Source organism: Canis lupus, chromosome 8, assembly GCF_003254725.2.
Source record: "Canis lupus dingo isolate Sandy chromosome 8, ASM325472v2, whole genome shotgun sequence".
NCBI classification, from domain to species: Eukaryota; Metazoa; Chordata; class Mammalia; order Carnivora; family Canidae; genus Canis; species Canis lupus.
Window position 1 is genome coordinate 23,060,451 of NC_064250.1, and position 24,573 is coordinate 23,085,023.

The following is a 24,573-nucleotide window of genomic DNA, read 5'->3' on the forward strand; positions in this document are numbered from 1 at the left end:
GGCCGCTGCCACTGTTGTTCCTCCTGGTGTCACCTTGTACCTGGGACTGAGCAGGGGCCTCACAGGATAAAGAGCTCCCACTGAGCCGTGCACCTGACGGGCTGGGCAGCACCCCAGGTGCACACACCTGAGAATCAGCACAACAGGCCCCTCCCACAGAAGACCAGCTGGAAGGACAGGGGAAGAGCAAGTTATTGACCAAGCAGCCCTGGAAAGTTCCAGGGGAAGTCGAGGCATTTACAGTTTATAGAATCAGAGGATACTCCCCCTTGTTTTTTGTTTTGTTGGTTCCCACACACACACCCTTTTTCTCCTTCTTCTTCTTCTTCTTCTTCTTCTTCTTCTTCTTCTTCTTCTTCTTCTTCTTCTTCTTCTTCTTCTTCTTCTTTTCTCTCTTTTTCTCCTTTTCCAGTACAACTTGTTTTTGGACACTCTGCACTGAACAAAATGACTAGAAGGACAAACTCACCTCAAAAGAAAGAATCAGAAACAGTCCTCTCTCCCACAGAGTTACAAAGTTTGGATTACAATGCAAAGTCAGAAAGCCAATTCAGAAGCACAATTATAAAGCTACTGGTGGCTCTAGAAAAAAGCATAAAGGCCTCAAGAGACTTCATGATTGCAGAATTTAGATCTAATCAGGCTGAAATTAAAAATCAATTAAATGAGATGCAATCCAAACTGGAGGTCCTAAAGACGAGGGTTAACGAGGTAGAAGAACGAGTGGGTGACATAGAAGACAAGTTGATGGCAAGGAGGTAAACTGAGGAAAAAGAGAAAAACAAAGATCACGAGGAAAGGTTAAGGGAAATAAATGACAGCCTCAGAAGGAAAAATCTATGTTTAATGGGGTTCCCGAGGGCACCGAAAGGGACAGAGGTCCAGAATATGTTTTGGACAAATCATAGCTGAGAACATCCCTAACTTGGGAAGGGAAACAGGCATTCAGATCCAGGAGAGAGAGATTCCCCCCATAAAATCAATAAAAAATGCTCAACACCTCGACATTTAATAGTGAAACTTGTAAATTCCAAATATAAAGAGAAGATCCTTAAAGCAGCAAGAGACAAGAAATCTCTAACTTTTATGTGGAGAAATATTAGATTAAGAGCAGACCTCTCCACAGAGACCTGGCAGGCCAGAAAGGGCTGGCAGGATATATTCAGGGTCCCAAATGAGAAGAACCTACAGCCAAGAATACTTTATCCAGCAAGGTTCTCATTCAGAATAGAAGGAGAGATAAAGAGCTTCCAAGATAGGCAGAAACTGAAAGAATATGTGACCACCAAACCAGGTCTCCAAGAAATACTAAGGGGGGCTCTAATAGAAAGAGGAAGTCCAAGGAAACAATCCACAAGAACAGGGACTGAATAGGTATCATGATGACACTAAATTCATATCTTTCAATAACTCTGAACGTGAATGGGCTTATGACCCCATCAAAAGGCGCAGGGTTTCAGACTGGATAAAAAAGCAAGACCCATCTATTTGCTGTCTACAAGAGACTCATTTTAGACAGAAGGACACCTACCACCTGAAAATAAAAGGTTGGAGAACCATTTACCATTCAAATGGTCCGCAAAAGAAAGCAGAGGTAGCCATCCTCATATCAGATAAAGTGTATCCCAAAGACTATAGTAAGAGATGAAGAGGGACGCTATATCATACTTAAAGGATGTATCCAACAAGAGGACCTAACAATCATGAATATTTATGCCCCGAATGTGGGAGCTGCCAAGTATATCAATCAATTAATAACCAAAGTTAAGACATGCTTAGATAATAATACACTTATACTTGGTGACTTGATGTAGCACTTGTTACAATCGACAGATCTTCTAAGCACAACATCTCCAAAGAAACAAGAGCTTTAAATGATACACTGGACCAGATGGATTTCACAGATATTTACAGAACCTTACATCCAAACTCAACTGAATACACATTCTTCTCAAGTGCACATGGAAGTTTCTCCAGAATAGACCACATACTGGGTCACAAATCAGGTCTTAACCAATTCCAAAAGATTGGAATCGTCCCCTGCATATTTTCAGACCATAATGCTGTGAAACTAGAACTAAACCACAAGAAGAAGTTTGGAGGATTTCAAACACGTGGAGGTTAAAGACCATCCTGGTAAAAGGTGAAAGGGTCAACCAGGAAATTAGGGAAGAATTAAAAAGATTCATGGAAACTAATGAGATTGAAGATACAACCATTCAAAATCTTTGGGATAGAGCAAAAGCAGTCCTGAGAGGCAATTACATCGCAATACAAGCATCCATCCAAAAACTGAAAAGAACTCAAATACAAAAGCTAACATGCACCTAAAGGAGCTGGAGAAGGAACAGCAAATAAAACCTTCCACCAGCAGAAGAAGACAGTTAATAAAGATTCGAGCAGAACTCAATGAAATAGAAACCAGAAGAACCGTGGAACACATCAACAAAACCAGGAGTTGGTTCTTTGAAAGAATTAATAAGATAGATAAACCATTAGCCAGCCGTACTAAAAAGAAGAGAGAGAAGACTCAAATTAATAAAATCATGAATGAGAAAGGAGAGATCACCACCAATAGCAAGGAAATACAAATGATTTTAAAAACTTAATATGAGCAGCTATACGCCAATAAATTAGGCAATCTAGAAGAAATGGACGCATTTCTGGAAAACCACAAACTACCAAAACTAGAACAGGAAGAAATAGAAAACCTGAACAGAACAATAACCAGGGAGGAAATTGAAGCAGTCCTCAGAAACCTCCCAAGACACAAAAGTCCAGGGCCAGATGGCTTCCCAGGGGAATTCTATCAAACGTTTAAAGAAGAAACCATACCTATTCTCCTAAAGGTGTTTGGAAAGATAGAAAGAGATGGAGTACTTCCAAATTCGTTCTATGAGGCCAGCATCACCTTAATTCCAAAACCAGACAGAGACCCCACCAAAAAGGAGAATTACAGACCAATATCCCTGATGAACACAGATGCAAAAATTCTTAACAAGAATCTAGCCAATAGGATCCAACAGTAGATTAAGAAGATTTTTCGCCATGACCAAGTGGGATTTCTCCCCAGGATGCAAGGCTGGTTCAACACTCGTAAAGCAATCAATGTGATAGATCACCTCAACAAGAGAAAAAACAAGAACCATATGATCCTCTCAATAGATGCAGAGAAAGCATTTGACAAAATACAGCATCCATTCCTGATCAAAACTCTTCAGAGTGTAGGGATAGAGGGAACATTCCTCAGCATCTTAAAAGCCAACTACAAGAAGCCCACAGCAAATATTCTCAATAGGGAAATACTGGGGGCCTTTCCCTTAAGATCAGGAACAAGACAGGGATGTCCACTCTCACCACTGCCATTCAACGTAGTAATAGAAGTCCTAGCCTCACAATCAGACAACAAAAAGAAATAAAAGGCATTCAAATTGGCAAAGAAGAAGTCAAACTCTCCCTCTTTGCAGATGACGTGATACTGTACATAGAAAACCCAAAAGTCTCCACCCCAAGATTGCTAGAACTCATACAGCAATTCGGCAGTGTGGCAGGATACAAAATCAATGCCCAGAAGTCAGTGGCATTTCTATACACTAACAATGAGACTGAAGAAAGAGAAATTAAGGAATCTACCCATTTATAATTGCACCCAAAAGCATAAGATACCTAGGAATAAACCTAACCAAGAGGTAAAGGATCTATACCCTAAAAACTATAGAACACTTCTGAAAGAAATTGGGGAAGACACAAAGAGAAGGAAAGATATTCCATGCTCATGGATTGGAAGAATTAATATTGTGAAAATGTCAATGCTACCCAGGGCAATTCACACATTTAATGCCATCCCTATCAAAATACCATAGACTGTCTTCAGAGAGTTGGAACAAATCAACTTAAGATTTGTGTGGAATCAGAAAAGACCCCAAATAGCCAGGGGGATATTAAAAAAGAAAACCATAGCTGGGGCATCACGATGCCAGATTTCAGGTTTTACTATGAAGCTGTGGTCATCAAGACGGTGTGGTACTGGCACAAAAACAGACACATAGATCAGTGGAATAGAATAGTGAATCCAGAAGTGGACCCTGAACTTTATGGTCAACTAATATTCAACAAAGCAGGAAAGACTGTCCCATGGAAAAAAGACAGTCTCTTCAATAAATGGTGCTGGGAAAATTGGACAGCCACATGCAAAGAATGAAACTAGACCATTCTCTTACACCATACACAAAGATAAACTCAAAATGGATGAAAGATCTAAATGTGAGACCAATTTCCATCAAAATCCTAGAGGAAAACACAGGCAACACTCTTTTGAACTTGGCCACAGCAACTTCTTGCAAGATACATCCATGAATGCAAGAGAAACAAAAGCAAAAATGAACTATTGGGGCTTCATCAAGATAAGAAGCTTTTGCACAGCAAAGGATACAGTCAACAAAACTCAAAGACAACCTACAGAATGGGAGAAGATATTTTCAAATGACATATCAGATAAAGGGCTAGTTTCCAAGATCTATAAAGAACTTATTAAACTCAACAGCAAAGAAACAAACAATCCAATCATGAAATGGGCAAAAGACATGAAGAGAAATCTCACAGAGGAAGACATAGACATGGCCAACATGCACATGAGAAAATGCTCCGCATCACTGGCCATCAGGGAAATACAAATCAAAACCACAATGAGATACCACCTCACACAAGTGAGAATGGTGAAAATTAACAAGGCAGGAAACCGGAAATGTTGGAGAGGATGTGGAGAAATGGGAATCCTCTTGCACTGTTGGTGGGAATGTGAACTGGTACAGCCACCCTGGAAAACTGTGTGGAGGTTCTTCTAAGAGTTAAAAATAGATCTGCCCTACGACCCAGAAATTGCACTGCTAAGGGTTTACCCCAAAGATACAGATGCAGTGAAACGCTGGAACACCTGCACCCCAATGTTTATGGCAGCAATGTCCACAATAGACAAACTGTGGAAGGAGCCTCGATGTCCATCGAAAGATGAAAGGATAAAGAAGCTGTGGTTTATGTATACAATGGAATGTTACTCAGCCATTAGAAACGACAAATACCCACCATTTGCTTCCACGTGGATGGAACTGGAGGGTATTATGCTGAGTGAAATAAATCAATCGGAGAAAGACAAACATTATATGGTCTCATTCATTTGGAGAATATAAAAATAGTGAAAGGGAATAAAGGGCAAAGGAGAGAAAATGAGTGGGAAATATCAGAGAGGGAGATAGAACATGAGAGACTCCTAACTCTGGGAAACAAACAAGGGGTAGTGGAAAGGGAGGTGGGTGGGGGGTTGGGGTGACTGGGTGATGGGCACTGAGGGGGGCCCTTGATGGGATGAGCACTGAGTGTTATGCTATATGTTGGCAAATTGCACCCCAATAAAAAGAAGTTAAAAAATAAAATTAAAATACTCCTCAACAAAGTAGGAGTAGAAGGAACATATCTCAACATCATAAGGTCCATATATAAAAGATGCACAACTAAGGTAATCCTTATGTAGAAAAACTGAGAGCTTTTCCTCTATGGTTTGGTAGAAGCCAGGGATGTCCCTGCCATCCTTGTTATTTAACATAATACTAGAATTTCTAGCCTCAGCAATCAGACAACAAAAAGAAATAACAGGCATTCAAATTGGCAAGGAAGAAGTCAAACTTTCACTATTTGCCAACAACATGACACTCTTTGTAGAAAACCGGAAAGACTCCACCAAAAGTTGTTTTTTTATATTTTAAAACCATCTACTCAATTTGTACCAAAAAACCCTGCTCAGATTTTGATTGGGATTACATTGAAAAAATAAATCAATTTGGAGGTATTTGACAACTTTTTCATATTAATGTGATATACATTTCCTTTTATTTATGTTTTCTTCAGTATTTCTCAGCAATATTTCATGGTTTTTGATGTATAGATATTCCACATTTTCTCTTAAATGTACCCCAAATTATATTTTTATATCATTATAGATGGAATTCTCAAATTTCATTTTCATATTATTGATAGTATGTAGAAATAAAATAGATTTTGAAAATATTGCTCTTGCATCATGCTATTTTGCTTTATTCACTTATTAGTTCTAATAGCTTATTTATAAATTCCTCAAAATTTTCTACATCAGAGGAAGTATCTTTTTCTCTAAAGGGTCGAAGAGGAAATATTTTAGGCTTTATAGGTCATTTGGTCTCTGTCAGAGCTACTCAACTCTACTGGTGTAGCACAAAAGCAGCCACAGACAATATATAAATGAACATTTGACATATATTGTCATATTATCTATAAGTAAAGAATTGTGTTTAATCCTATGCAAGCTGTCTTACTGCACTGGCTAAGACTTCTTTTATCATATTGAGTTGAATTACTGAGTGGGTCTCCTTTTATATGTAATCCAATTACAGTTTTAGAAACTATTTTTCATCAGTCATTTTTTTTTGTATGCTTTGGTTCAGATAATTTCTATTTATCTATAGTCCAGTTCATGAATTATTTTTCTTCTCTATGATCTCTAGTCTTCTCACTGATTTAAAAAAAATCATGGGTAGCTTATGTGTGTGTAGCCCTCACTGTCTGGTGCCATTACTAAACACTATGCTCAGAAGATTGTCAGTTCACCTGGTAACCTTAAACCTTTTTGGCTTTCCTGATATCTTCTTTTAGTTAGTCCCAACTTTCATAAAATAACAAATTCTTGTGTCTTGCTCAAAGAGACTCAGAGCGTCTTTATCTTCTAGTGTTGTATAGATCAGAAGCCTTCCATCTTGCTTGTAGCATCTTCTAAGGAGTTACTTTCCAGAAAGATGTGTCATTCATCTGGGGCAACTAGCAGGAGCAAGATATGACACATGAGTTTGAGAGGTGGTTTTAGAGTTGGTTGAATGTTAAGAGGAAAAGAATTAAGAAAGTTGGAATTTCTTTTAGATATTAAATTTATATATGGACCCCTTTACTCCATCTTAGCAAATGATGTTTAGTTAGCTTTTTGAGAGCCAGATAAAGTATCATCTGTGGAAAGTGAACTTAAGTCCCTACACAGAATTAACAAGCTATGCTCAAACTTGTATTATAGCCCTTTTCATACTGCACTGATATTATTTGCGTATTTTTATTTTCACTGGATTTTGTCCTCAGCTGCTTCGTAGCTTTAGTGATAAGCAGTGCCTATCTTACAATGCATCCTTGTTGAATGGATGAAGTGGATTTGGGTTGCAAAATACTTTCATATGACAGTAATCCTTCTTTTCTTCCTTCATTTCCTCTTTCCTTCCTAATTTCTTTCCTTATTTCTTCCCTTCTTTCCTTTCTCAGGCCCCTTCTTTCCCCTTCCCTTGCTCCCCGCTTTCTCCCTTCCTCCCTTTCCTCCTTCTTTTGTTCTTTCCTCTTTCTTACATCTTTTCTGTTAGGCATTCCAAAATTCAAATTCTCATAATAAAGTAAAACAGTACTTTTAGCCCATTTTTTGGCTTTCCTGTTTTAAAATCTGGTGTTCAAATATAATTTGTTTATTTACACACTACATTGCTAAAAATGGTGTTTCCTATGGAAAATAAATAGATATAACCTCCTGTTTGTATTTATGTGTTTACACATACCCATACTGTTCTTACAGTATGTCAAGGAACTTGAGGTTCTTTTGGTTGCACATACTTTCACCTTTATGATTCTAGGATAATTCCAGGTCGTTCTGAAATGCAGATTCCAATCATTGTTTCATAGTGGAATCTGTTAATGAACAAATTCACAATTAGAGGGCTACTCTAATTTCAGGAATGGTTTTTGTGTTTCCTAACCAATTATCCTGTGGAATCTGGACCTGTTAATCCTGGTTTTCAGTGAGATCAGAATTGATCTTACTCAGTGAATGAAATAGCTTTAAAATGTTCTTTGCTATATGTGCTCCCAGCAGCAATTCACATCTGTAATCCATCTGCTGAGTTTCAGTACTTTGGCTTCTGAAATTGCAAATAGATTGCTTGTAGCTGAAGGACTACTTTCTTCTAAATTTTTAGTTAAGGAACATTTTCATATTGGCCAGAATTCAGACTACAAGTCTATTTCTCATACTACTGGAAAATAATGCCTTATTTCTTCGTTCTTGTTTCTCAGAATTATCACCCAAATAAGAGTGTGTATATGGTGCAAGTGGTATTGTGGGAGAGAAAAGGTGAGGGTAGAACAAAACATACTCTTTCTCAACACCTCTTACTGATAATATTTTTAACATTTAAAAAAAACCATTTTGATAGGAAGATATGGGCTCCAGGGATGTAAAGCTGAATAGGATCTAGTTTTACTGGCTCTATTGCCCAGTGACCATGAATTTCATTCTCAATATTAAGACATTGCAGTATGAGAAAAGCAGAGAAAATATGGGAAAAGCAGAGAAGAAGAGAAAGTTTGTAAGTAGGTCCTTACAAACATGTGACATGTTTGTAAGACGTCATCCAAGTGGATGAAGTCTCAGTACTACAGGGAAAGAGAATATAGGCAGGCTTAAGTTCTAGTCTTCATCTAGTTCTTGAGACAAAGACTTAATCCTTTAGATAGCCGAGGTTTATAGTAAGAAAGAAACAAGAGACAGGAGGTAAATTTGCTATAAAAGCTATTGAGATGATTTATATTTCACCTCTGCTGTTTACCATATCATTTGAATCAAGGCATTGTCTTTTTCTTGCATTGGTGAAATTGCAAAATCTCAGATTATGAAAGATTTGTTTCTCTAAACAATATTTTATTGAACAATGTATATTTTTCTATGTGCATGGTTTGCTCTTATTTACCTGAGGGAAACTGATTCTGTGCTTTGTTGGGTACTGGTGTCAGAGGCTAGTGTTTTTCATGTGTTTAGCATGTAGTGGGGTACACCCCTGTCTTAGTGTATTAGGTTTCTATTGCTGTATAACAAATTCCCACAACCTAGTGGCTTAAAATAATTTTGGTCTCTTTATTATCTTACAGTTTTGTAGGTCAGGAGTCTGGGCATGTGGTGGCTGGGTTTTTTAATATATATATATATATATATATATATATATATATATATATATATTTTTTTTTTTTTTTTTTTTTTTTTTCCCCTCAGTGTCTTGAAAGGCTGTAGTCAAGGTGTTGGTCAGGCTAAGGTTGGTCCTATGTGAGGCCCTAGCCTTCTTTCAGGCTCACATTTTTTTTTTTTTAATTTTTTTTTTTTTTTTTTTTTTTTAATTTTTTTTTTTATTTATTTATGATAGTCACAGAGAGACAGAGAGGCAGAGACATAGGCAGAGGGAGAAGCAGGCTCCATGCACCGGGAGCCTGATGTGGGATTCGATCCCGGGTCTCCAGGATCGCGCCCTGGGCCAAAGGCAGGCGCCAAACCGCTGCGCCACCCAGGGATCCCCCAGGCTCACATTTTTGTTGGCTGAATTTAGTTCCTTACAGCTATAGGACTGAGGTCACCAGTCCTAGTTATTGGACAGGAACTATTCTCAGTTTTTAAAGGATACTCTGATACTAGCTATATGGCTCTTGTAGAACCTCATGGCTTACTACTTCGAAGACAGTAAGAGAGTTTATTGTGCTTTAAATCTCTTCCTTCTAGAAGGTTTAAGGTCCCTTAAAACAGGTTCACCTGATTAGGTCAGGCCCACCAAAGATAACCTCCCTTTTGTTTTTGTCTTCATTAGTTTCAGGTGTACAACTTCATGATCTGACAAGTTTATACATTATACTATGTTCACCACAAGTGTAACTACCCTGTGTCTCATCACATTGCTATTGCAATATAGAATAATCTCCCTTTTATTTTACCCAAAATGAACTAATTTATGATGTTAATTACATTTGAAAAATCTCTTCATTTTTAACATAATAGATCACTTAATCAAAGGAGTAAAATCCATCATATTCACAGTCTAGCTCACACTCAAGGAGAGAGGATTATACAGGATATGTATACCCAGGGTGGGGATCATGAGGTGGGCATCTTAGAAATCTGCCCACTACTCTTTGTGTATTCTTGGAGACTAGAATTTCATTTCATATTAAACTAAACAGGGGATAACTAGGGATTTGAATCTGCTGAGAAAAAAAATGCTGTTTTGTTTGTCTCATTTTTCTCATGTATTGATTTTATCTTCTTACCTAAAATTTTGTAAATATCTCAAGATCTTGATGTTGGAACTACTGAGGTATAAATAAATACTAAGAAACATTTATTATTTTTTAAAAATCAACATGAATATTTAAATGTTCACAATTTTAGATTATTTGGGTCACATTTCCTTTCATTCATTCCATTAAGCTAATATCTTTTTGGTTGATAAAATCTTATGATAGTGTGACTCAGTGATCAATTTTATTTTATTTTTTTAGTGATCATTTTATATTGAGAATTTTTTAAAGATTTTTTTGTTTTTAAGTAATCTCTATACCCAACGCGGGGCTCAAGGGCATATATATCAACCCCAAGATCAAGAGTCTTACCCTCGGGATCCCTGGGTGGCGCAGCGGTTTGGCGCCTGCCTTTGGCCCAGGGCGCGATCCTGGAGACCCCGGATCGGATCCCACGTCGGGCTCCCTGCATGGAGCCTGCTTCTCCCTCTGCCTGTGTCTCTGCCTCTCTGTCTCTCTCTGTGTGACTATCATGAATAAATAAAATCTTAAAAAAAAAAAAAAAAAAAAAAAAAAGAGTCTTACCCTCAACTGACTGAACCAGCCATATGCCCCAAAACAAAGCATTTTGAAGATTGTGTCACATTATAGTTTTCTAGTATGTTTGTTTTGAGTAAACATAGTTAACAAATGAGCAACTTTTTGCTATTTTTTTTCTAATTACACGGTTAATGGTGGAAAATTTAGAAAATGCATGTTACCTTGTTACCTCAGGCTTTATAAACCAAAAAACAGATGTAGTCCTGTTTTCTTTAATACCAAAATACTTGAGACAGTGTCCATCTTGTCATTTCTGAGCCCTGTATATAGGATGGTGGGTAAGAGTACTAGTGTCAGATACCCCTGGATTTGAAGTTGAACTTAGCTATTTACTAGGTGTGTGAGCTTGGGCAGATTATGAAAGTTCCCTAATCTTTTCCTCCTTTGTAAAATTGTGACAATAGTCATCATTATAGTTCTATATTTATTTTGCAGATTAAATGAAATGTAAAATGCTTAGCATACTATATCACACCTAGTTATATTCAGTAAATGTTAGCTACTAATACCATCATTATATGTGAATTTATCAGATCGATGTTCTTTTCTAATGTCAAACATGTTTAGTTTGTCTTATAACCTAATATTGTAGTGGGATGAAAGGTATAATTAAAGGTATAAAGCGCTGGTAGGGTAATAGTAGGCAAGTACTGGTCTTGGGAGACAAGAGTTGGGGTGAATCTGGTGGTAAACAGAAACTTGAAACATGGAGAGGGGATTAGATGGTCCTTGAACCTGCTAGGAGATCTGGAAGAGGAATTATCACATTTCCTAATTCTAGTCTTGTTTTCCTCAATTTGGTCTCCTCTCTGGGGTCAGAATTGTCTTTCTAATAAGCAAATCTGTATTCCTTTCTTCCTCCAGAACTTTGAGTGATGTTTTATGGTTCAACTGGTGGAATTCAAACTCTTGGATAGGGATCCCTGGGTGGCGCAGCGGTTTAGCGCCTGCCTTTGGCCCAGGGCGCGATCCTGGAGACCCGGGATCGAATCCCACATCGGGCTCCCTGCGCATGGAGCCTGCTTCTCCCTCTGCCTGTGTCTTTGCCTCTCTCTCTCTCTGTGACTATCATACATAAATAAATAAAAAAAAATTAAAAAAAAAACTCTTGGATAGTGTGCAATGTTGGTTTTTTATGATCTCACCTTGTCTATCTATTCCTTTTTTTTTTTTTTAAAGATTTTACAGAGAGAGACAGAGATATAGGCAGAGGGAGAAGCAGGCTCCATGCAGGGAGCCCAATGTGGGACTTGATCCTGGAACTCTGGGATCACACCCCGGGCCAAAGGCAGGCGCGCTCAACCGCTGAACCACCTAGGCGTCCCTGTCTATCTATTTCTATCACCTTTTACTTCTTCCCTAATTTACTTCCTCTTTACTTCTTTTCCTTTTAACTTCTTTTCCTAATGATTTCCTCTACCTGGAATGCCCTGCCTTTCCTTTTGATCTGCTAAATTCTTACTACAAGTTTCACCTGAAAGGTACTTCTCTTAACCCTCACAGATTCAGAAGGCGGATGTGGACACTTTATTCCACTGTACTCTGCAGAGTCCTCTATCATGGTAGTTGTCATCATGCATTTCTATCTTTCCCACTAGATTATAAGGAGGGGCCATGTATCGTCAACTCTACCACACCCTTGGCTCAGCACTTGTTCAGATATTTCACTGTTATAATTTCACAGAAATGGTACCAGAAGCCTGGTAGCCAAAATGAAAAGGGACTGCATACTTAGGTATACAGTTTTTTCTTAAAAAGAGGGCATAGGGGAGCCTGGATGGCTCAGTTGGTTGAGCATCCAACTCTTGATTTTGACTTAGGTGATGATATTGAGGTCCTGGGATCAAGCCCCATGTCAGGCTCCATGTTCAGCAGGGAGTCTGCTTGTGATTCTCTCTCTCCCACCCTCTCTGCTGCTTCTCCATTCACATGTGCTTCCTCTCTCTCTCTCCCTCTCTAAAAACAAATAAATAAATCTTTTAAAAAAGAGAAGGTATTATATTAATTTGTCCAGGTAAGTTTCCTAGGACTATAAAGTGGAAGCAACTGAGTTCAACCAGAAATTATCTATTCAGCTTTCAGAAGTTGTCCTCAGAGAAAGATCTCACAGATAAAATAATATCTCAATCCAGGCATCCTCACCATATTTTAACCCATGGAAAAGCAATGTTAAAATATCACTTTCAAATGTACCAGAATTATAGCCAACTGTTCCAGGTTTTGTGAGGCCTGAAATTTATTGTTTTGGAGACTGCCTCTAAGAAAAATAATTAAAAATTATGAACATAAAATTGAGAACAAAAATATATATTTGTTTACAATAAAAAAATCATAACAGATTGTAGATTAGTAAAATCTGACATATATTACAAATGTTTCCTTTAGTTTGATTTTAGCTTCCATAAGGCTATTTCCTTTATTATGTTAAAGTACAAAATTAAAGATTATTGGACTAAATGGAGAGTTAAGCAGGGAATCTAATCCAACACAAAAGCTAAGCTCTAGGGTTAAGGCTTGGGGGAGGAATCCAGTGCCTATCCCATGTTAGGAAATCAAAGTATCTGAATGCTGCTGATTGGCTGTCCTATTTGGTCTGATCAGGTTAGTTAGGCCCTAGGTAAGTATAGAGCTGCCTGTTTTTGGATCTTCTAGAAAGTGATTTATTTTTGTGTACAAGAAGTACTCACTTCCAGACTACAGTATTTTGTTGTGGTTGCTTTGTAAGTGAGGTGCCCATTTCAGGATCATTGCACCTTGAGTAGTCGTTTTAGTAGCAATTAGGTCTGTACTGCTGTCAGCAGGTTGGGTGGTCAGGTCAGGATTTATTATCACTCCTTTTCATCATTCTGCTTATCCAGAGAAGGGCTGACCATAAAGTGTTCTATCTCTTTTTGGCACAGAATCATCACTTCAGTGTCCTTTCTAGATAACAGCTGCATGATATAATGAAAGCACCTGATAATTCCTTGAATGAAAGCAAAAATAATTATTATGGAAAAATGAAGTCCCATTATTATAATTTAGAAAATTTCATGTAGATCAGCTTCAAATATGACCTAGTCAAAGCTAAATAAATAAAAACTCAGACTTAATTTGTTTATTCTTTGAAACCCAATCAGCTTTTTAAAGAGATTTCTTCTCCCTATTTGCCTTGAAGCATTAACCAGAAACAGCAGAATATATTAGCCAGAGAACAGATATCCCTTGTGAGGCCAGTAAGTGCTTTAAAGTTTAGTGATCTCTATTACCATGGTAGCAAATGACTCTTTGGATATGCCTATATGGCATTTACAATCTCCTTTGTAATTTCAGCCATGGTACTGTGCACTCTGTTTCTTTTAGGCAACTTTCATAATTTCTTTGTCATTTATTCTACTGCTTACAAAACCTTCCTACATTTTGCTTCTCATATCACAATTTAACATTGTATAAACCTTAATCCCTCCAGATAAAGGGAAAAATTACATAACTATTTAGCTATAACTCAGGATGTATGTCTAGGACTGCTCTTACAAATACTCCTTTAATGAATCCTGATTCACTGTTTATAAATGGATTTTTCTTGAAAATGGCAGATATTTCCTATACAGGACAAATACTCATCCTGGAATATGCAGCCATTATATCAACTTTATTGCCTAATGCTCTATTTTCCCAACTGGCAAAACTAATAATTTTGAGTTGAGCCTGAATACTGGCAAAAAGGAAAATGGTAAACACTTACCATATGGTAGACACATGATTTATGATTTTGAGGTGCTATGGAAGCAAAGGGGATTTGACACATTCAGATAATCTGATAGGAAAATAATGAAGTGATAAATGTCATATTAGAAGTTATTAAATTCTGAGGAATTATCAGTTGTGGAAGCATAAGATCATATTTCTGAAATCAACATAGAAGCCAAAGGCAATGTGCTTGCTGATTTCTCTGCTAAACAAGTAGCTCTTGTTATCCTACCTGTCTGGGTGCCACTAATTTGATGTTTATCCTCATCAGGCTTTCTGAAGGACAATTGACTATATTTAGATAAACTACAATTGCCAAATGTTAATTTTATAACTATTATTTCTTCTCCATTTAATATAAGGAAAATTTTTCCTTCTCCCTTTACTTTACCTATTCATTTGTTTTTTATGGAAGTATAGACTCATAGATTTCTTCTTATCCTCTGAATATTCTGTTACTACTGTTATTTGAACACTCAGTTTATTTCATATTTAGTGAGTAGAAACCCTCAAACTGAAACCTATGTCTTTTTGGCTTACCTCCATCATTTTTTAAGCACAGTTTTACTTTCTGGAACTACGAGATGTCCCAGGCTCACTTTTTACTTTCCTTGCCTCAACACTAAGAGTCAACTATATTTCCAGTGAGTCCAGTTTCTTTTAATGGGAGATGGTATTTAGAAACCAAGATCAAGATTTAATGAGGGATGGTATATTAAAAACCAAGATCAGGATTTAGGATATATTCCTTGCAGATGGTGTCTTTCCTTCTGGCTCTGAACAGGCAATACTAAAAAATTTGAATAGAACTACATCCACTTACTATTTCTATTATCTATCTATCATCTATCTATCTATCTATCTATCTATCTATCTATCTATCTATCTCTATCATCTATCTATCATCTATCATCCATTCATCCATTCAAAGCATGAGTTTATACTAATTACTTTCATTGCAATTCAACACCATGGAATTCATTCTAGCCTTCTTTCCATATTTGTAACTCCCTTCTCCAACAGTAAGAGATTTAGTTTATTTAATCCTCTAAATATTTAATCATTTGCTTAGTTCTACAATGCACAAAAGGTAGTTTAGGAATTGTAAACTCAGGCAGCCCAGGGTGGCTCAGCGGTTTAGCGCCGCCTTCGGCCTGGGGTGTGATCCTGGAGACACAGGATCGAGTCCTGCATCGGACTCCCTGTGTGGAGCCTGCTTCTCCCTCTGCCTCTTTCTCTCTCATGAATAAATAAATAAAACATCTTAAAAAAAAGAATTGTAAACTCATACTACCATCAAAAACAGACCCTCTAACTAGAGTTTTAGTATTTGTTTATAGGTTTTTGTTTTTTGTTCTTTTTTGGCTTCAGACTCAGGGTATAGAGTCAAAGTATTGTTCCAAAGTTACTCAGTTTAGTTCTATTTTTTCTCTTCAGTGTAGTTATTTTTTTTTAATTTGGGATATAGTTATATTATGTCTCTGTTATTTGAAGTTTTATTTTCCTAGTGTTTTAAATTTTATTTTTTGAGTACATAAAAACAACATGATTCAATGTCAAAACTACATATAAATATATATTCAGAAAAGAGTCATCACCCTTTCCACAATCCCTCCACTCTGTTCCCACTTAGCCCCTATGTGTAACTAATCCCATTAGCTCCTGATTCATCCTTCTTAAATTCCTTTTTTTAAAAATTAGAAAAATATGAAACATTTTAAGAATTTGTATGTTATCCTTGCACAGGGGTTACAATAATCTTTTTTGTATTGTTTCAGTTTTAGTATATATGCTGACAAAGCAAGCACTACAGGCTTTATTTTTATTGCCTTGTGATAGCAGCAGATATAATAAAATAATAATTAGATTTTTGGAGGTTTGGCATTGTTGGAGCCCCAAATTGGCCTGCTGGGCTTTATTCTTAACTTTTCCAATGTTTTACCAGTTTACGCTATCAGCATTAATTGTAGTCTTATATATTTTAGGATCGTTTAAACTGAACAAGGAAAAAGTAAAAAGTAAGTTAAAAAAATAAACTGAACAGGGCTTTCCCTTCTTAGCCTTGGAAGAGTTTGCTATTATGAATAGGCTATTCAGTTTGAACTGATGTGAAACATTTTATTTTTTCCTTCGTATTTCTTTTAGTTTTTTCTGATAATATTCTGCTGCCTGTTTTACTTCCTTTAAATTGATTTCTTGCCATTTACTTGGGTTCTGCTTTGTAACTAGCCATTTTTGTTTTTAACAAGTAGGGCTTAATGAACCGACTTTAATCAGCTGCTATGTTTATGCTGGAATATTTTTTAAAGGTTTTGAAAATCTACTGATTCTCAATACTTTTTAATTTAATTTTGGAATTTGTTTCAAATTAGTTTGATAGGGAAGACTTGGAAAGACTTCTAAAATATCTGAGGTAAGTGCTCTTCTATTTCTTTAAACTTTCCTTTATTCCTGATATCATACATTGTGTTTATTGGAGTCCCAGCCAACCCTTTTTGAACCAATTTGACCTATTAATGGAGAAGCTAGAAACCTAAGTTGATGAAGGTATGGCAGCCCTGGACTACAGGTGCTTATGATTGAAATCTCCCAGAAGAAAGGTCTAGAGTTAGAATTTCCAGGCGGAGGATTTCTAGTTTATAGCTATGAGGGGCAGAACAAGGTCAGTCTATGTCAAGTTTTAGCATCTGCTGGCTGTAGACAAGGATCTTATAAAATTTCTTCCTTTAATTCTGGGTTTGGATGAGTATGTATATTTTGTGCTTTGAACAGAATGACCTGTCATAGAAAGGCCATATGGTATAATGTAGTTTTTGACTATGACCGCCATTGACAATATATTTTTGCTTATATTTTTTCAATGAATATATATTTATGTAGAAGTTATATACTTGTTCTACTATACTCATATAATTTTAAGTCATAAAGCAAAAGTAAGAATTAATGCTATATATACAGTATACAGCATTGAATTTATGTGATAAATTTCTATTTATTGTACATATAAATAGAACTTTTAATAATTTCTTTTCATGCTAGTAGATGATCTTGTATACATCTTGGGTGCATAGACCCCCACTTTGGAAGCCATGGCTGTGATGAAAATCACACAGAATTTAGAAGACCTATGCTCTAATTTTGAGTTTACAGTTACTGACATAGTAATCCAAAGAGATTTACCTATTATCTGTACACTTTACTCTCCTCTTTTGTAATTAGGATCAAATAAAATGATATATGTAAACTTTCTAGTATATCATTTGGTATAAAATATTTTCAACAAATTTTAATAGAATCTGAACAGTATTTCATATTTTTTTCAAGAGCTGTGATCAGGGAATACATTTAGATATAAATGCTAATGAAGAGTGAAGGAATTTTATTATGATCATTTATATTACTTGATGAGGGAAGCAAAAGTTTGCCCAATAGAAAAAGTTATCTGAAAATTTCAGTATTCTTTTCTACCTGATCACATTTATGATTTCTCAGCAATACATCAAATTCACTTCCTGTACTTGTAAATTAAAAAATATATATATTTAATGAATGCTTGGCATTATTCAGCCTCTGTGCAAGGTAACAGAATTGTTGAAAAGATGGGTATGTAGATTGTTATTTACTTGAGATTTTGTGTGCTTTGTTTTTTATTTGATTGATTTTCTCCAACTGAGTTTAATATTTCAGTTATACAAATCATGAGTTCAACATGGTTTACAGGAGAAAGTATGGAATTTGAAGTTAAATATATGGGTTCAAATTCCATCTCTGTGAATTGTAAACCATGCAATCTCAAGCAATATTGTTGAACTTTATTTTCCATATCTGTAAAATGAAGATCATTATTTTCATTGTTGGATTGTTGTAGGAATTAAATGATAATGTTTGTGATGAACTCACACAATTCAAGGCAAGTGAAGTTATGTTCAACAAATATTACTTTTATTTTTTATTTTTTTAGACCTTTCCTTAGACAAAACCATTTTTTTATAATAAATTTATTTTTTATTGGTGTTCAATTTGCCAACATACAGAATAACAGCCAGTGCTCATACCATCAAGTGCCCCCCTCAGTGCCCGTCACCCATTCACCCCCACCCCCTGCCCTCCTCCCTTTCCACCACCCCTAGTTCGTTTCCCAGAGTTAGGAGTCTTTATGTTCTGTCTCCCTTTCTGATATTTCCTACCTATTTCTTCTCCCTTCCCTTCTATTCCCTTTCACTATTATTTATATTCCCCAAATGAATGAGAACATATAATGTTTGTCCTTCTCCGATTGACTTATTTCACTCAGCATAATACCCTCCAGTTCCATCCACGTTGAAGCAAATGGTGGGTATTTGTCATTTCTAATGGCTGAGGAATATTCCATTGTATACATAAACCACATCAACAAATATTACTTTTAGAAGACATTTTGAAAGATCCTTGTTAACCATAAAAATAAATATATACATCCCATTTCTAGAAGAAATGCCATTTAATTCATGTCTTTTTTCCTCAGATCAGAGCTAAGTTCATATTAACATGGCTATATCTAATCCCTACTGTAACTGTTTCTGAGTTTTAATCCTATATTGAGTTTTAATCTTAAATTACCTTTTCTCATATATCAGGTGAACGTTTGCATTTTAGAAAATAATTTGTTGATTTTTTTAATTTTCTTTTTAAGACATGTAAGATGAGGGATGCCTGGGTGACTCAGTGGTTGAGCATCTGTCTGCCTTTGGCTCAGGGCATGATCCCCATCTGGGGATTGGGTCCCACATCGGGCTTCCACTGGGGAACGTGCTTCTCTCTCTATGTCTCTGCTTCTCTCTGTGTCTCTCAGGAATAAATAAATAAAATCTTTAAAAAAATGTAAGATGACCATCAGGAATGACATAATTTAGGTATTTCCAAAGCAATGAATGCTGCATATTTGTGTTTAGCTTTTTGCCTGTGAGAATTTTAGGAGGAAATCAAACAGTACATCTAAGGAAATACTGTGTGTGTGTGTGTGTGTGTGTGTGTATGTATATATATATGTGTGTGTGTGAGTGTGTATAAATATTTTAATTGCAACTTATTTCAGAGCTATTTCACAGGACTTCAAAATGCCCTTTTAGAGTTATATTGTTTGTTTCAAAGGAATTATAACTATAAAGCAAACCATTGTGTATTAAGTAGGACTCTGCTTAGTGTCAGAAATCAACATGAGGAGACCAATATAAAATGAAGCACTATAATTAGATGTCAAGGTGTTGATTATAGCAAAAAGCAGAAAGGCCATAAGCGATGTGGAGCAGGTGATGCCAAATTATTAGCATTACCAAATTATCTGATTCTGACTCCTATTCATTCAGTCCTTTGCCTTATTGTTTTCTCTCTCCAGAGTGGCTTTTTTTCCCCCTAAACAATCTACATGATGTGCTGAAAATTTATGCCACACGGTTTCATGTTTAAATATTACACATCCAGCTGGACAAAGGACTAATTATCCTTCTATCTTAATTATAACTTAATTAGGGAGAAGTAGGTTTGAGTCTTCTTGAGTTCCTTCTCTACCATTCAACTAGTCATCTGTGGACACATGGCAAGAGTCATACAGCAGAAATGACTCTGCTAGGTCTTTACCTGTCTGGAATGATTGTGGTGAGGTTGGATGTGGCAAAGAGAGCAATTCTAAGAAGAGTGGTTCTGTAGGTGTGGTCTTGTGGTGTTCCTTTTAAGTTGTTTGTCAGGTCAAACTATATTCATGATACTACTAATATACTGTTTTCCTTTTCCACTTTTTTTCTTTTATGAGTATGTGCATGAATTTTCCTAAGGTTATGTGACATGTAGCATATTGAATACAGAAGCAGATATGAGATTCCAGTTATCTTATACTAAGCTTATATTAAAGGAATTTTGTAAAAATGTAAAATGATGATACTGTCCTCAGTAAATTTTTTTTTGTTTTTGGAATATAAGTCACTGTTTATTTTTTAAAAAATTTTATTAATGTTAGCACAGTGACTATTATTATTTCATTTTATTCTTATTGATATATAATTGACATATAATATTAAGTTAGTTATAAGTGTTCATTCTAATGGAATGAATCTATAGATTGGTTTGGATAGTTGAACATTTTAGCAATATTAATTCTTTAATCCATGAGCAAGGAATATCTTTCCAATTATTTCTGTCTTTCTCAAATTTTTTTCATTAATTGTTAATTAATGTATAGCCCTTTATTAATGTATAGGGTCTTTCACATCCTTGATAAATTTACTCCTAGGTATTTTACCCTTTTTGATGCAGTTGTAAATGGGATATATATATATATATATATTTCTCATTCTGATAGTTTGTTAGTAGTATATGGAAATGTAACTGATTTTTATTTGTTGATTTTGCGTCCTGCAACTTTCCTGACAACATTTTGATGGACTCCCTAGGAGGACTTTCTAAGTATAATATGTCATCTGCTTATGGTGGCAATTTTACTTCTTCCTTTCGGATTTGGATATTTTATTTCTTTTTATTGTTTAATTGGTCCAGCTGGAATTTTCAGAACTATGTTGAATAAAAGTGGTGAAGGGAGGTGGATGGGGAATGAACTAAATGGGTGGTGGGTATTAAGGAGGGTATTTGTTATGATAAGCACTGTGTGTTATATGTAAGCAATGAATCACTAAATTCTACTCCTGAAACCAATATTACACTATGTGTTCACTAACTAGAATTTCAATAAAAACTTGAAACAAACAAACAAAAAGTGGTGAGAGTAGACATCCTTGTCTCCTGATTTTGAGAAAAAGCTTTCAGCTTTTCAGTGTTGGGTATGATGCTAGCTGTAAGCTTGTCAGGTATGGCTTTTATTATTTTGAGATATATTTTCTTTATACCAGCTTTTTTTAAAGCATAAATCGATGTTGAATTTTGTCAAATACTTTTTCTACATCTATTGAGATGATCATATGATCTTTTAATAAAGATTTTATTTATTTATTTATTTATTTATTTATTTATTTATTTATTTATTTATTTTAGATAGAAAGAGTGTGCAAAAGCTGGGGGCAGGGAGAAGAGGGGAGGTGGAAGGACAGGGGGGAGGGAGAAGGACAAACAGACTCCACAGTGAGCATAGATCTGATGCCACAACCCTGAGATCATGATCTGAGCCAAATTAAGAACTGAATGCTCAACCAATTGAGCCACCTTGGTGCACCAAGATGATTATATGATTTTTATCCTCTATTTTGTTAATGCGGAATATCAATTAATGGATTTGTGGATATTGAAATATCCTTGCATCCTTGGAATAAATCCCACTTGATCATGATGCATGATCCTTTAATGTACCATTGAGTTTAGTTTGCTAATATTTTATTGAGGATTTTTGCATCTATGTTATCAGGGATATTGGCTTGTAGTTTTCTTTTCTTGTGATGTCCTTATTTGATTTTTAGTGTCAGTATAATGTTGGTCTTGTAAAATGTCACCTCTCTTTTTCAGAACACAGAATACGATATGTATTATTTCAATCTACCTAATTAATTGTTATTTTTGTCAATGAAGATTGTCCATTTGATCTATCATGGACCAAGAAAGGTGAATTGAATTTTTCCTTGCACAGCCTTTTATTTTCTGACATTCCAAATTACTGTTTTTGAAATATGTCTTATATATAGAAAATATTTTTGTTTTTCCTGATTTTTTCTGAAAATACTTTTCTTTTGAGAGATAAACTTAGTCTTTTGCATTTATAATTATGGAAAATATGTTTAGTATTATGTCTGTCTTTTATTTTATAATTTACATGTCTTAGCCTTAATTTTTGAGATGCTCTTTCATGATCAGATCTGCATTTTCTTTATTTTGAGGGTATATTTATTTTGTTAATTTGAAAGATATAACTTGGGATGCGTGGGTGGCTCAGTGAAAGGCTCAGTGTCTGCCTTTGGCTCAGGCATGATCCTGAATTCCTGGGATCGAGTCCCACATCGGGCTCCTTGCATGGAGCCTGCTTCTCCTCCCTCTGCCTGTGTCTCTGCCTCTCTTTATGTGTCTCTCATTAATAAATTAAAAAAATCTTTAAAAGAAAAAAAAGATACTTTTTTTGTTATATTACTTTCTTTAAAGCCACACTTTGATATAATTCTTTCAATCCTGTTTTTTAGACAATTTCTATTGATTTATAACTTTGATGAGATTAATCTATTTTTTTGCCATCCTCATTCTTTCTTTCTCTGTCACCATTTTGTTTATATTTATAACTCATATTTAATTTACCAGTTTTAAATTGTATATTTGATCCTAGACATAAATGATATTTTTAATTTTATTTCCTTTTCATCTTGATATATTTTTCTTAAGCTTGTGTTCTATTTCCTTTATTGTTCTTTTTTTAAGATTTTATTCATTTATTCATGAGAGACTCACACAGAGAGAGAGAGAGAGAGAGAGAGAGAGGCAGAGACAAGGCAGAGGGAGAAGCAGGCTCCATGCAGGGAGCCCGACATGGGACTTGATCCTGGGTCCCCAGGATCAGGCCCCAGGCCAAAGGCGGGGCTAAACCGCTGAGCCACCCGGGCTGCCCATATTTCCTTTATTGTTATTTAAACATATCTATGGTTGTAATTGTGTTTATTATAACCACATCTGGTTATAATTTTTTTTTTGCTCCAGGGAAACATTTTTCTCTTAAGTAACCTTTTTTTTGTCCCCCCCCCATTATTTTTCTCTTGTGCTGTCTTTATAAATATCCTATGCTGTGTCCTTTTTAACTACTCATCATGGAGTAATTGAAGTTCTTCCTGGACTAGCTATTTACATGATTTTTATGTAGAGAATTTGCCAAAGCTGGATTGTAGGCTAATATGAATTTTCTCTGTTGCCAAGAGATTTGCATGTGGGTTATTTTGGCCTTGACTTTTTCCCAACCGAAGTAGAGACAAAGTTGTGGTGCTAGTAATACTATCTCTTTTTTCTCTTAATGCTCACCAACAGATAAATTCCTGCAAATGTGCCTTGTTTGTGTTTCCTTTCCTAGAGCTGTCTTTTTGTTCTCAAAACCCAATTTTTTCCTTGAAAACTCATACTGCCAGTCTATTCAACCTTTCCTTGTTGGAAATAAGGGATTTTAGGTTTTAGCAGAAAAGAAGAGCCTTTAATCTTGAATATCTTGGTTTTCTGAGATCAACAGAACCATGTATTCATTTTTATGAACTCCTACATGCCCCTTAATGCTGTTAATAATGATCTGATCTGTTTTTTGAGTTGTGATTTTAGCTGTCTTTGATTTTTGTTGAATATCGATATGCATTTCTATTTCTCATTTTCCTTATTTCTTTGAAGTGGCTTATAAGAGGTGAAGAACGAAGTTCTAAATTTACCCTGCTTTTTGAAATTGGAAGTTTCTCATATCAATTTCTTATGAATTAACTGGCTCCATTTATAATCTTTGTTGAAGATCATGTTTGCAGCACATTTTCTCCTGGCCATAACTGGTTGGATATGGAACAAATTTTCCCAAGGAAGATCAATCAATTAGAATGGGTTGAACCAATCAGATTTTCAAAGAGTTTAAACTAAGACTTTGCAGTTAGTTTGTCACAGGCACTTGAGATGAAAGGTCATAGAGATTCAGCCAAGGTGGTCATACTGAGCTATAACTTGGATAAGTAAGCTAAAAGAAGAGAAGAATGGAACATGGGTGTAGAACAAAGTGAGAAGCCATGGAAAAGAGAAGCAGAGATCAAAGAAACCCTGTGATTCCTAGGAGATAAAAAAGTATTTTATCTCTAGTCCTTTTTCTGTTCCAATGAGGGTTGGCTACAGTATATCTTATTCTTCAATTCTATGAAATCTGTTTTTCTGCTATACCCTCCTTGATATATATAGTAGGTTCAGTATGTCCTTACTTCTTGCAAACAAAAAATACAAGTTAAAAAAGAAAGGTTCTTGGGACACCTGGGTGGCTCAGCTGTTGAGCGTCTGCCTTTGGCTCAGGGCATAATCCTGGAGTCCTGGGATGGAGTCCTACATCGGGCTCCCTGCATGGAGCCTGCCTGTGCCTGTCTCTGTCTCTGTCTCTGTCTCTCATGAATAATAAAATCTTTAAAAAAAAGAGAGAGAGAGAGAGGTTCCAAACATAGGATTGAT

General features: G+C 35.8%; 1 long non-coding RNA gene and 1 other non-coding gene across 2 annotated transcripts in view; one reads left to right on the forward strand and one right to left on the reverse strand.

Annotated features, from left to right (window-relative positions):
* Window positions 1-16,140: 16,140 nt before the first annotated feature.
* LOC112658113 (U6 spliceosomal RNA) lies at window positions 16,141-16,247 on the reverse strand. The gene has a single exon (XR_003135518.1). It is a non-coding gene; the product is annotated as a U6 spliceosomal RNA (small nuclear RNA).
* A 297-nt stretch (window positions 16,248-16,544) lies between these two features.
* The window catches only part of LOC112657580 (uncharacterized), a 40,932-nt gene continuing 32,903 nt past the window's right edge, over window positions 16,545-24,573 (forward strand). Inside the window, exon 1 of the long non-coding RNA XR_003135119.3 lies at window positions 16,545-16,852. This is a non-coding gene — a long non-coding RNA (uncharacterized LOC112657580). The remainder of the gene's footprint in view (window positions 16,853-24,573) is intronic.